The 12,781-nt window shown below is 42.9% G+C and overlaps 1 protein-coding gene across 1 annotated transcript in view; it reads left to right on the top strand.

The window, feature by feature from the left end:
- Positions 1 to 391: 391 nt before the first annotated feature.
- The window catches only part of TSPAN14 (tetraspanin 14), a 38,974-nt gene continuing 26,584 nt past the window's right edge, over positions 392 to 12,781 (top strand). The window contains exon 1 of the mRNA XM_027893034.1: positions 392 to 506. The gene's annotated coding sequence lies outside the window, so the exon portion shown is untranslated. The remainder of the gene's footprint in view (positions 507 to 12,781) is intronic.

The raw sequence follows: 12,781 nt of genomic DNA, 5'->3' as shown, positions 1-12,781 counted from the left end.
CCAGCCACGGAGCGGCTCTAACCTAACAAAGCCGCGGGCCCGGCCGCGCTGTGCCCAGGCTGAGCCGCCCCAGGGCTGCGGGGGAGGGACGGCCAAGGGGGCCACTCCCGCCCTCAGCCCCTGCCCGGCGCCAGGGGTGCTGGCGGGGTGGCTGCTGCGGGGTGGGGGGGGGAAATCACAGCGGGCGAAGGCGGCGGCAGCCCGAGGGTACGGAGGGAGAGCTCGGCTCTCCCGCCCGGCCCCTTTGTGTGGAGCACGGCTGCGTGCAGGAGCGGGCGTGGCCGGCGCCGGGCGAGCATTTCCGCGCTGCCTCGGGCCCGGCGGGGCTCGGCTCGGCGCAGGGGCACGGCCGGCGGGTACGCCTGGCGCGGCTGACGCGGGAGGAGGGCTCGGGAGCGCCGCCGTGTCCATGGACTAGCTGAGGCAGCGCAGGGACCCCGGGTACACCGACCGCCGCCTCGCCCTCCGCCCGGCTCGGCACGACCTAGCGAGCAGGCTGCTGCCCCCGGTGAGTGCCTGCCCGCCCCGCCCGGGCGTCCTCTCGGCCGTCTGTCCCGGGGGACTCGCTGTCCGGAGTGCCCCTTTCTCCTCCCGTCTTTAAGCACCCGCATTTTGATCTCCCCTTCCCGGAGCACGTCTGTCCCCTGCAGCATCCCCGGGGGGCTGGCGGCCCCTGATCCAGGCAGGCAGCAGCCCTCCGGCTTCCCGAGTCTCCCGGCAGCGGGGGGCTGTGGCGAGCCCCTGCCATTGTCCTTGTCCATTAAAGGAAGCCGGAGAGGCCGGGCGAGGCTTCCTCTGGGAGTCCGCGCTAAGTTGTTTCGTTGAGGTGCCACGAGGGAGAAAAATTTAAACCCAAAACAAAGCCCCAAAGCCTTTTGGGGTGCTGCACCCGCAGTTTGCCCGCTCCGTTCTCTTCCGTCGCACGGGGTGCTGCCAGACCCTGCCCTCAGCCCAGACATGGCTGTTACTGGGCAGCGCAGTGGGGGCCAGGATTGAGGCCCGTAACCTAATTTTTAAAATTATTTTAAATTTATTTGGCTCTAAGCTGTGATAGGGAGGGACTTGTCTGCCACCCTTTCAGCCGCCTGCTGAAACAGGCCCGGCCGTGGAGCGCGGCTGCACCCGAGGGGATGCTCCACGGCCAGGTCAGTTCCAGCTGTCGCTTTACCTTCTGCACTCACTGTAAATACTCCGGTTTCGGTTTTAGACTATCTGAATAAATAAATAAATAAACCTCGAAATGAAACCAAACCCACGCTGTAAAAGAAGTTACTTGCTTGCTTTTTCCCTTCTTCAGTAGATCTTCAAAGGTGGTGGTGGAAAGAAGGATATTTTAGGATAACTGTCAGGACAAGATTTTTCCAGCACTGCTTTTTTGTTAGCTTGGGTATTTATTTGTGTTTTATAGGGGCATAAAGCTTGTGACCTAGCGCTCTGGAAACCAGTTTCTAGGGAATGGAAGTATACAGGGTATATGTTGTTCCTGAGTGCTCCCTGGTGTGATGGTCTCCTTTCTGGCCAGTACTCATGTGCTCTTATAACTTCCTGAGGCACTTTATACTCACAGTAAATGTGTGACATTTTAGATGCTTGGGTGTGGAAGATTAAGGTGCTGGTACTGTTTGCTTGAGGGAAGAATTGTGAGCAAAGAGAAGGGGTCAGGTGGAAATCCAAGTCTAGTCTTTAGTGTGAAGTAGAAGTGAGCTGTGGGGGAAACTAACTTGCAGGTTTTGTTTTTTGTTTGTGTGTTGGTTTTGTTTTTTCTTGGTTTTTATTTTGGGTTTTTAAAGAATCTGGGACATTTGTGTTGGTTCTTTATCCTCTAGTTAATGACACTTGAAGAAATTACTTTTAGTGTGTGATTTATATCCTTTTAGCTCTATTTTTGGAAGGTGGGGAGAGAATATAGCATTGTCCTTAGAAGATTGTTGCGTTCATAACTGTAATGCTACTGAAACAGCAATTTTTAGGAGTAGTTTCCTAAAAATTTATTTTTTCAGTATTGTCATAAATGCACTTCCAATGGGCAAGTAAATTACATATTTGGCATTTTGTTTTTGTTGATCTTACTCACAGATGGACTTGTTAAAGGTGGAGTCTAGGTCTAAGTTGCAATCATGGAAAATTGCCTTTCTGGCTGGTGTGTGCTCTATGTGATTTTTATTTAGTGTAAGTTGATCCAGTTGGCTTCCTTTGTAGCTTCCTATGTGTAGAAGCTTTATCTCTAGTCCTCAATCGTAAGAAAACTCACTTAAATCTTAATTGAGTCTTATTCTTATTTGTGGGCCCAAGCTTTGCCTGACATTTAGTGCATTGTAGAAAAATTAATCTTATGCTGTTTTCCTGTTTAAAGCCTCTTTCCTGTCCTCTCTTCCTCCTTGCGGGGAGCAGGAGAGTGGCAGAAAAGAAAGAAAAAGTATGATCTTTTAGAAGCAGTGCCTGTGCAGGAGCTCTCATGTAGGTAACATACCTAACAGGACTGAAAGGGGGTGTGCTCTAGGCTGCCTTTCCCTAGCCTTAGGCCTTCTAATACTTTATGAAAGGGCCATAAGAAGACCTTACTCTGACCCCTAAAATACTGACAGTTTGTTATTGAACATGTAACTTTTTGCTCTCAGATGTAGCAAGAAGATTGTTGACATGGTGTCTTATGAATTTAATCATATCTGGATGATGAAGTTTAAGTTGTATGATAACTTCTACTGAATAACTGAGGAATATTTATATCTTAGATTGCTTTGTTTTGAGGCTGATACCTGATTTTTTTTTTTTAGAGTGTATTTATATTAATTAATGAAGCTTTGGTGGGTGGCTACTAGTTGGCCATCCATGTAAATGGATGCTTAGAAAAAAAGGGGAGTAATTGTTCTGCTGACAAACTCCTACAGTTAATTCTCACAGTCTTCTGTTAAGTTTCTTATTGTGGATTAGGTATGGCTCAGTTTGAGCACTGACCAATGTCAATAAATTAAACTCTTGTTTTAATCTCACTGTGTTAGTTCAGAATTCTCATTGGGGTGTACGTGAAAGGAAGCAGAGTTCACAGAGGTATTGTCCAAACTGTTCCACAGGACCTCACTTTATGTAGTTTTCTGCTTTTTCAAAACTTTCCACCTGGGCAGGGTATGGAAAAGTGTGTGGGTTTCAGATACACTTCATTTGTGGGCTCTCTGTGCCATGCTGCACTGTGACTACCTGGGGCAAAACTTCCTGTTTTTGGTGGAACAGACTTTTGTGTTTTGGCACCTGTGGTGCATTTCTCAGGCTAACAGGGCTGCAGTTCACAGCACTCATGAACATGCTGTGGTTGTGGTGTTGCTTTAAGCTGAAGTACCTCAGGTAAAGTTAATCAGACCTTTAAACAGTAAATGCTGCAGGCTATTGCTAAAAGGGAATTAAGGAGAGGTCCTTTTCCAGATGGCTTCTGATTGTACTTCCAAAGGATAGTCATGTGTCTTCCTCACTAGTATTGCACAGTCCTGAAATCTATGGCTCTTCTAAAGCTGTAGTGTTGGTACTTTGTGTGAAGGTATCGACACTGTGTCCCAGCCCTTGGCACAGCTTGGGCAGGAACATGATCCTTCTTCTTGACCCTTTGGCTCGTGCTCAGACAAAAGCATCTGATAAAGGTTAAGAACAATGTCAGAGATAATCAGACTAAAGCTTATCAAGGTTAGGTATGTGTGGGTCTTAAAGTTTAATAGTTTGTGGCCTCGCAAGTATACAGAGACCTGATTTTAATTTAGCAATCAAAGAAGAAAGGGAGGGACTGAAGTGTCTAGGCTCAGATGACTTAATTTTAAAACCAGCTATAATTTATTACTTAAATATACTTGAATGTCTTGCATTTGAAATTTTTTTTTGCATTGTAAAACAACTTCTCTTTATGCTGGACGACTGAACAAAATCTGCTTTCAGTATGGTCAGTGAGCTGAAAAATCATTGTTGGGTAAATTTTTCTCTTTTAGGCATGTCACAGATGAGGATAAGAGCCACATGTTTAACCTGCAGAAAGTGGTGATCCTCAAATATTGGCAATATAAGAGATTGTGATGCCTGCAGTTGAAGCCATGCCTTGAACAGCCAAGCTTTTGCTGACCTTTTTGACCAGTCTGACATAAATCTTGGAATTGAACCTTTCAGAGAGAAGCATCGTTCTGCTTGGTTATTCACATGTGAATTCTGTTATCACTTGTGCAGAAAACTTTTAGCAAATGAAAATAAAATACGCTGGCACCAAGGGGAAGTATATCCAACCCCCGGGCTCTTAGCAGGATTTAAAAATAAGTTTACTTTCCTTTCTGTTTCAAAGTGGGCCTTGGCCCCCGTTTGGCAGGGTGGACCAGCACTTGTTTTGCTTCAGTGTTTCCTGTCTTTCTTCAACTCTTTGGGAGCAAAGCAACAGTTTTATCGTTTTCATTGTAGTACAGCTCATAAATGATACGTGGGAGTGAAAGAATTCCTGTTCTTACCCAGAGTGCCTACTTACATATATTTCTTCTGAGAGCTCTCTCTGTGTCCTTGTCTCTAGAAGTCTGCAAAAGCTGAAAATCTTAGGCCTGTCTTCATCCTTAATTTAAACCTGAGTGTGAAAAGCAAGGGCTTTGCTTCACCTAAATCTTTGCAGTAAGCATTGTTGAATGTTGTCCTGGCAGTACAGAAGAGCTTCTCTGGTTTACGTTCCCAGTCTACAGAACAGGCATTTATACCCAATTGATAAAAATTGATAAAGGTCTTCCATGTGAAGAGCTGTACTGAAGCCCCCTGATGTAACTGGGGCTCTTTGGCACTCACTGGCTCAGGCTTGTGTGTGCCTGTGAGCTTTTGGGTTTATGGGTTGTTTTATTTTGGCTTTTTCATTCTGTTTCAGGCAGGTTACTAGTGAACAGACCCAAATATGTTCACGTGACCCAACAGCCCTTTCCAGGAACCTTTTTTCCCTCTTTTAAGGCTTTTGTTTCCTGCTCAAGAACTAAATAATTGAGTCTTAAGGCTCTCTGGAAATGTGTTTTCTCTAAATAATTGATGGAGTTAACAAAGGCAGGTTCGAGTTGCTGCACTTGCAGCTACAGGGTGAAGCACAGTATTCAGAGGTAGCTGAATGCTGTAAATTTTAATATTTAAAAAAAGGTCATTTGTTCTGCTTGGCAAGAACCGTCTACTCTTGCTTTGGGATATAAAATGATTGCTGAAATACATTGACTGGCACCCAGCCACTCTTGGAATAGAAAACAGAAGGAATAGCATCAAGTAACTTGCATCTGAAGAAGGACACCTGAGATGTTAGACTTGGGTCACTATGTGACAGCAGCCTTCTGACTGCCAGGGTATGGAGCTGATTCTTTTGATGCACATCGCTTTGCCCTCAACAATTTGTTATTAAATGGTGCTCAGGAAAGTCCTTAATGTTGTGTGAAATATGCCTGTAGTGGTACAGCTATATATAGTAAAGGGTACAAAACAGCAAAGCTTTCTATCCTGCCCTGAGAACTAAGTTACTTCAGTTTGTCTGCGTGGCACACCTGCGGAGGAGGAAGGTTCATTGAAAAAGTTGTCTGACTTGAAACTAATGGAAGGCAATTAGTGAGATGACTCTTGGAAGACAACAAGGTAGCTTTCTATGCAAAGTGTACATCTGCTGAGGTTGCAAGGGGTATTTTGACAGAGTGGCAGTAGCAGCGGTCTGCTTCTGCAAAGCAAGATTGTGTTCAACTGAAAGAGCTTGTCCAGCTGGGGCAAGCGAGAAGGGAATGTGTTGTTCAACTCTGGATTGTTTTGTTTTTTTATTTTCTCTGAGTTGTGGTGCTTGTGTAACCAGTCATGCTGTCAGCCTGTTGAGATGGTAGCTTCCTGTGTTACCACTTTTTTTCCATCAGGAAGGCACAGGTTAGGAAGTGTTTGTGTCTAACCTCTGCACCTTCTAATGCTGCTGCAGTGTTTGCTGTTAGGCTGTTGCAGAGGCTGAGGTCTGCACTGGAGGCAACCCTGGCTGTGTCCCTTCACAGCCTTTGCTACCCTGATCTCTAAATGGCACAGTGTTGTTCTTGGCATAATCTTAAGAGGTGGAAAGCCTGTTTTTCCTCCTTCCCCAGGGGCGGATGCAGAGTCTTTGAGACAGCAAAGGGTTTCTCACGACCTGCCAGAGCCCTGGCTCTTGGGGGAAGGGCTGGAGCTGTTCAAGCATGGGCTTGGCCTGAAGCGCTGTGGTCTTTGTCTTTTTAATCCTTTCCTTGTGTTGTGGTAGCATGTGTGGAGTGCTCTGCAAACCTGTTTGCAGTGTCTCCTGAAGCATTAGCTTGTTGCTGTGTATTTGGGCTGAGACATACAGTCTGCTGAGGAGCTGGCAGTGGTTTTGATCCTGAGGCATTGGTGAATGTCCTTCTGTCACGTCTTCAGCATTTTCCGGTGCTGCGTTGGAGGCTCCTCCGCTAGTTGGCTTTTGAAAGTTCCAGAAGTGTGTTGTTTCTTTATGAGAAAGTCAGTAGAGAGACTAATTACATGGTTGTTGAGCTGTCTACGTGGCTGCAAAGAGACATTTTCTCTTGTGGCCTTTAGGCTGGTGACCCTCCTTCTCAGCAAGTAAAGTAAGGTTGTCCTGGTTGTGTTGTGAATGCAGCGGGTGGAGGTGGAGGGCAGCAAAGGCAAGCTTAGAGCATGGTCCCCAAACCCTACGTGCATTAACACCCCATTCCCCCAATAAGTAGTGTCCCCTGGCACTGGGAGGGTGCCTCATTTGGAATGAGTGTTCCTCTGGTGTTTGAAAACATAGGTCCTGTTACTTGGGGTGGGAGGGGGGAAAAAAACTGAGGCTTTATGGATGGAACTCCACATCGTGTTTCCATGACATGGAGTCAGCATTGTTTGACCAGAACAAGTGGTGGATGTAACTGGTATTATACAGATACATGCAGTCGTTTCTTAACTTGATAATTACAGGAGATCAGGTGTCAACACCAGAATTCTTTTTTTAACTGAGAGATACCTTGATTTGGTTTCAACTGTTAAAATAAATACTTATTTTGTTATATGTAATATATATGTATTTATATAATATATAAATATATATAGAAACAGTGTGAAGGCTAAGAAATAGGATGTGAATGTGGTCAGACTGCACATTATATCCAAAGCGAGGAATGTTTTTAAGGAAACAAACAACAAAACCCAAAGCAAATTATATGGTCATCACTTCTTTATTATATATTGCTATAATCAGTCTCTTGTTTTTCTCTCTTGTGAAAAAAGAAAATGAAGGTATATCCCTTTTGCAGAGAATGTAACAAGTGGCATTCCTGGAAATGGAGTAAAGCCACTATATATATATATATATATATATATGTATAAGTTTAGGATGTTCTCTGAAGACGGTGTGTTTGTCAGCAAAGAAAGTTACTGGCTTCTTGTCTTTTGTCCTTAAGGTTGTGACTTATTTTTTTGTGATATAAAGTGCTGTAGCAAATGGAGGGAGCATTTTGTTCTTGAAACCTTTTGATCTGTGGGGAGGTGTGGGAGGGAGCAGTGTATGGAATAAGTTCTGTTACTGTTAGATTACTAAATATAAATAATATTATTCCTCAGTCACTAAATAGAAATAATTCCCCAAACTGGAAATTCTGGCTTCTCAGATAAGATATTTACTTTGTAAGGGTTCCAAAATCTTCTGTTAGAGGGCAAAAAAGTCAAATTACATGCTTCCTTTAATTTAAGGCTGAGTTTTGGCCTGCTACTGTTGATCTTATAGGCAGTAGGTATATATGTGCTCTCATAAGAGGTAGTAGATAGCAGCTGAGGAGTTTGAATCAGCTAAGATTGTTCTGGCTACTTGTTCTAACAGGTTTTGCTTCCTAGAGTGAATCAACTCCTGGTCAGAATGACTGACACAGTTGTGTGTGTTTCACAGTACCTGAACTTTCTGCAAATTGAAAGGGAAAACATAGCTTCTGGCTTGTTGTGTGTACTAAATAAGTTGCAGCACAGGCAAGGTCCTATTCAGATTAAACTGGTCAATATCTTTATTAAAGAAAATTTTCATACGCATAAAATATTTTTCTAAACTTTTCCAAGATGTTAATGAGACATTTATTGAACTGTAGTGACAGTGTCTAGTGTTGTTTTCACTTCCTCTGTGTAATCTGACTGAGCTTTAACTCCAGAGGTTTATCCAGTAGGGCTTTTGAGGATAAGGTCATTGAAGGCCCTATGTCCTGCACTCCTGCTGTTGTCTGCAATTCTTAAATATTAGTAAAGAGACAGGTAGCTTACAAAAGGATTCTTCTCTCTTTTACTGTGTTCTGCTCGTGTTTGGAAAATTACTGGCTTTTAGATGAGGCTGACATGTGACACTTCCTCTTCTGTTTCCTAAAGCACTCTCTTGCTTTAGGTCAAAATAAGGCATATGCACTCTATTTGCAGTCAGCTATTTTGAGCAGTGTTCCCTTGAGCTAGGTGAGATATCCATGCCTTTTAGGTGGTGCCTTTGTCAAGCACTACTCTGTGTTGGAGCAGATAGTATCTCATCTATCTACTTACTACTTTGATGAACCTTAGGTCAGTGGAGCAGAACTAGCACAAACCTACTAAAATTTAGTGCATAATTGAGCTGTGCCTAAATAAGTTATTGACTTAGTTACTAAAAATATTTGCATTTTGAATTTACATGGTCAACACTTGCAGTGTCATTAACTTTTTCTTTTCTACAAACTGGTCAGAATAAATGTGGAATCTGTGGAACTGTTTTTGTTTTGTGGATTTTTTTTTTTTTTTAACATTAGTGGTAGCATTTTTGGCCAAATAATAATACTGCTACATGTGAATATAGGAATAAATACTTGTGCACGTGAAAGCAAGGCCAACCAACAATGTCTTTTGAGATCTTCTGTAGGAAGAACAGTGAAAAGTGAAATTGTTACAACAGCTGTTGTCCTCTGTCACATCTTTTTAATTGCTGTGGGGGCAGTCCTGAATTCTCTTGCCTTTTTCAAGTCTTCGCGTAGTGTAGTTTGGTTAGTTTAAGAAATCAAGTGGAGCTGAAAATATTCCATGACTCATAGTTTGAATAACTCCTTGAATTACGGGTTTGCAGTGTAGAGCTTTTATGCCAAAGTACTGGTGATGTTAGTTGAGTGGGCAGTTTAGAAGAGGTTCTTGATGTACATGCAGCTTATTTCTCAGAATTTGAAGTGTTTAGATTCTGAATGTTACTCTGAGTTCAGAGTGCTTACATGTGTTTCATATGCAACTCATCTGCATAAAACCAGTGGATTGGTCAAAAGCACAGCATAACTGCAGTGTGAGTTATATAGGGAGCTGGAATTGAGCTCTTTTGAGTTGGTGCTTCCTTGTTTTGGGTTTGGAAAGGCTGGTGTATGTTTCTAAATTTTAGTTTGAGCTGCAGTGAATAAAACCTCATCACTGAATCTTGAAACCCTTCCCATCTGTAGGGGATTTGTTCTGCTCTGAGGACTGTAGCATTTGCACTGGATCAACTTGCTTGAAATATTCTTCAACTACTGAGGACTTTGAGTCTTAACCTCTCTGCAAAGGAAAGGCTCCAAATGATGATGTCTTAAGAATTTTGTCTGGCTTTGGTTATGTTTTCCATTGAATTCTGAGATCTGTTATCTGCCATTATTTTTTAGGTAAAACCTATTAAGGATAGCTATCTTGCATCCTGAGTCTTTCAGGTTAAAAAACACCCTTTTGTTGATTAATCCTCAGCTTTCCTCTAAGAATGAGCAAATATTTCTCTGCTCATCTGGGCTGCAGCAGAAGTAAATACACTATACTTGTATTCCTTAAGAGAAACTTGTCTTTTCTTTGTAAGACTCAGTCTGAGTTCCTTGGAGACAAAATTGCAAAATGACACGTTTGCCGGGAGTTACTGAGTCATCGGCAGGACTGTCTCTGTTTCCAGGAACAGATTAGGCTGTAAGAGCTCAGTTTGTCTTGCTTTTTTGCTGTACCAGTTCAGTCCCTACAGTGAAGATTTGATGCCCAGCACCTAGACACAGTACTGAACATGAAGACTCCTTTGCTGATCAGCTTCTCTCTAGAATGTGGAAAGAGCAGTCTAGTTGTTGTTCCATTTTTCAGAAGGTCCTAAGAATATCTCTGAATTATTCCTGGTCAGGGATAAAGTTGTCTTTCAACTTCACAAAAACTGCTAATGATTGAGCGCCTTCAAAGAATGACAATTATTTTAAAAGGCACCATGGCTTGAATGAATTGATGCTTTTTGTTATGGGTTTGGTGTTGATGGATTAATGGAATTAAGGAGTCATATCAAAACAAGTCATAGGCCAAAGTGCATCTCTTTCTGTATTTTAAAAGTTCTTGCTCCTCAGTGTGTCTTCTTTTGACTTTGTTCATTTGCTTCACAAGCTTCATTTAGACTTGATGCTTTGTATTGGTGAAGAATGGTGGAGGAGTCAACAGGTTGCCAAGTGGAATTTTTTTGCTTTGTTTTCTCTTGCCTCAGTTTTGCCCCTGTTCCCCCAGCTTCATCCATTTTAGCATTTTGACTTCAAGTGTGGTGCAGCCTGTGGTGCTGGTGTAGGCTGGCATTTCCATCAGCACTCTCAGCTACCACTGCTTTTGCCTTCCCATCCTTGTCCTTTCACCTCCTGACTGCACCCACACTGGCTTTTGTATGTGCTTTGGGAAGGTAGGTTGGAAGGCTTAAAACTGTTTACTTCTGGTGCATGGTACAAGATCAGAGAATTGATGTGAAGATTTGCTACGTGGTTTGCTGTGTGATTGTTTGTTCCACTGAGTAAGTTGATTAATGATTGTGGATTTTAGGAGGAGCAGGGAGGAGGATCAGAACTCTACATATGGTGGTAGTACTGGCTGAACTTAGAACTTCAGCATGACTTAGGTCTGCTTTGTACAGTTAATGCCTCCTGAGGATTAAAAGAATTTGTGGTCCTAGATCTAGAAAAGAGATTTGCTTCTGTTGTTCTAGATTCAACATCTTATCTGCATTTCTCTGCATGTTCACATTAGATTAGTTAATAGATCGCATCTTCTGTTTTAGGGGAATTAAAGGCTATACGTTAGGAATATCACTGCTGTAGCATTTTGAAGGTAAGAGGGGAATTGTGGGTGTAGGAATGCCTTAGAAATGGTAGTAGCCTCTTGATGAATGACTACATTCCTCCCCCCCCTTGCTAAAGCTGTAAACACAAAGTTATAAATTCTACCAAAGCAGCAGCACTCTGCATTTAATTTTTAGACATTCCTGTTGCTGTGAGTGGGTGATAACTGTCAGCTGACACACTGTGACTTGCTTTGTCTGAAATACAGTAGAGAACGTTATTAATCTGTGCTACCCACATACTACTACAATCTTCCAAGTGTTCTGTAGTATTGCCTAAGCGCAGTTATGTAGCCAGTGATGTGAGCTAAATGAATGACTGATGTAGCAGATTTCTAGACCAGTAACAAATGCCTCCTACGCTGGGAAACATGACTGCTTTTGGTTTAAACGCAGGGAAGGTGGCTGTGCGGCCTTGAGTGGATTGCTTGGTCTGTTTGTAGTGTTAGGGGAAAAAGGCATACCTGCATTTCAGATGCATTATATCACTCCCATACCAGCCAAATGCTGTTCAGTGGTCTGTGCAAAAGAACCGAGAGAATTCTCATGAGAGAAAGTAAAGAGAGTAAGTCAAATCAGCTCTTGAGATAGGCAGGTGTTTCAGAAGGGAATATGTGTCTGGGGAGCCATGTGCAGTTATAGGACAGCCTCTTGCTAGTACTGGTAATACAATCCCCTCCTTTGACCTCAGAGCATTAACAAGAAGTGTTTACGTTAAAAATGCAGTTTAGTTTTTCTTTCTGTTAAAATACTGTGATTGGTATTGACTGAGACATCTTACCAGGTTTTGAAGGAGTGGGGACAAATGTCTTGCAAGCTGCTGGTCAAAACAATGAGGTAGCTGAGAGAAGTGCTTATCAACAGGGTACTTTTGATGCTCTTATTCCTGTGAATAGTTTCACTGAAGCTGGGTCTTGAACAGTTGGATGTATGTCCCAATGCCAGGGAGGGTAACCTAACAAAAAGTAAATCTTCAAACAATGCTTGCATTTTAGGTCCTGAAATGATGTGCTTGCTGTTTTACCTCAGATTATATTTTAAGCCTCTTTGTCTAGTAGAACCCCATTTTTATGGAATTTAATGATGCGCTAGCTGAATGCCACCTGCTGCCTCCTCTTTTGTAGAGGCAGAAGCAGCAAAAGCAGTACTTCTTACTATGAGTGTGTTCATTTTACAGTTGCTGCTCCTGTCTTTTACCAGGGTCCTGATTTTCACAGGGAGGGAGGCAGAACAATACTGTAGGCCTTAGTGTGCCTTCATCTGGAGAATCTTTGCATTGGCAGCCACTGTGTTGCTGTAATACAGGATTATACTCATGCAAATGGAGTCTTGGACTCTGCTCAGATTAGTGGGGTTCTGCTTTTGCACCCTTTTCTTTCTGCTCTTCCCCAGGCAGTTCCTTACTGAGTTGGACAAATATATGTGTTGATTGTTGAAAATATAAATTGCCATTTGGAGCTAGAAAGTGAAATGAAGTTGAGAACCAGATATTTTTTCCTTCTCTTGTATTCTCTCACCTGCAGGCTTAGTTAAGTGTGTCAGGGGAGTGGTGCTTAAATAAGTGTCCTTTGCTGTGATCCATATTAGTAAGGTTCCTAAATGTCTGTGCAGTTGAATGGGTTGAAAAGATCAGTAACTAGGGGATGAGGAAACAAAGCTACTTCTTAGGAACATATGTCACAAAAA

The sequence above is a fragment of the Empidonax traillii genome, unplaced genomic scaffold (genome assembly GCF_003031625.1).
Source record: "Empidonax traillii isolate 1590-97213 ecotype Southwest subspecies unplaced genomic scaffold, ASM303162v1 scaffold376:size1174107, whole genome shotgun sequence".
Classification (NCBI taxonomy): domain Eukaryota; kingdom Metazoa; phylum Chordata; class Aves; order Passeriformes; family Tyrannidae; genus Empidonax; species Empidonax traillii.
The sequence above is the reverse complement of the archived record's forward strand: the minus strand, read 5'-3'. Positions and strand labels throughout refer to the sequence as shown.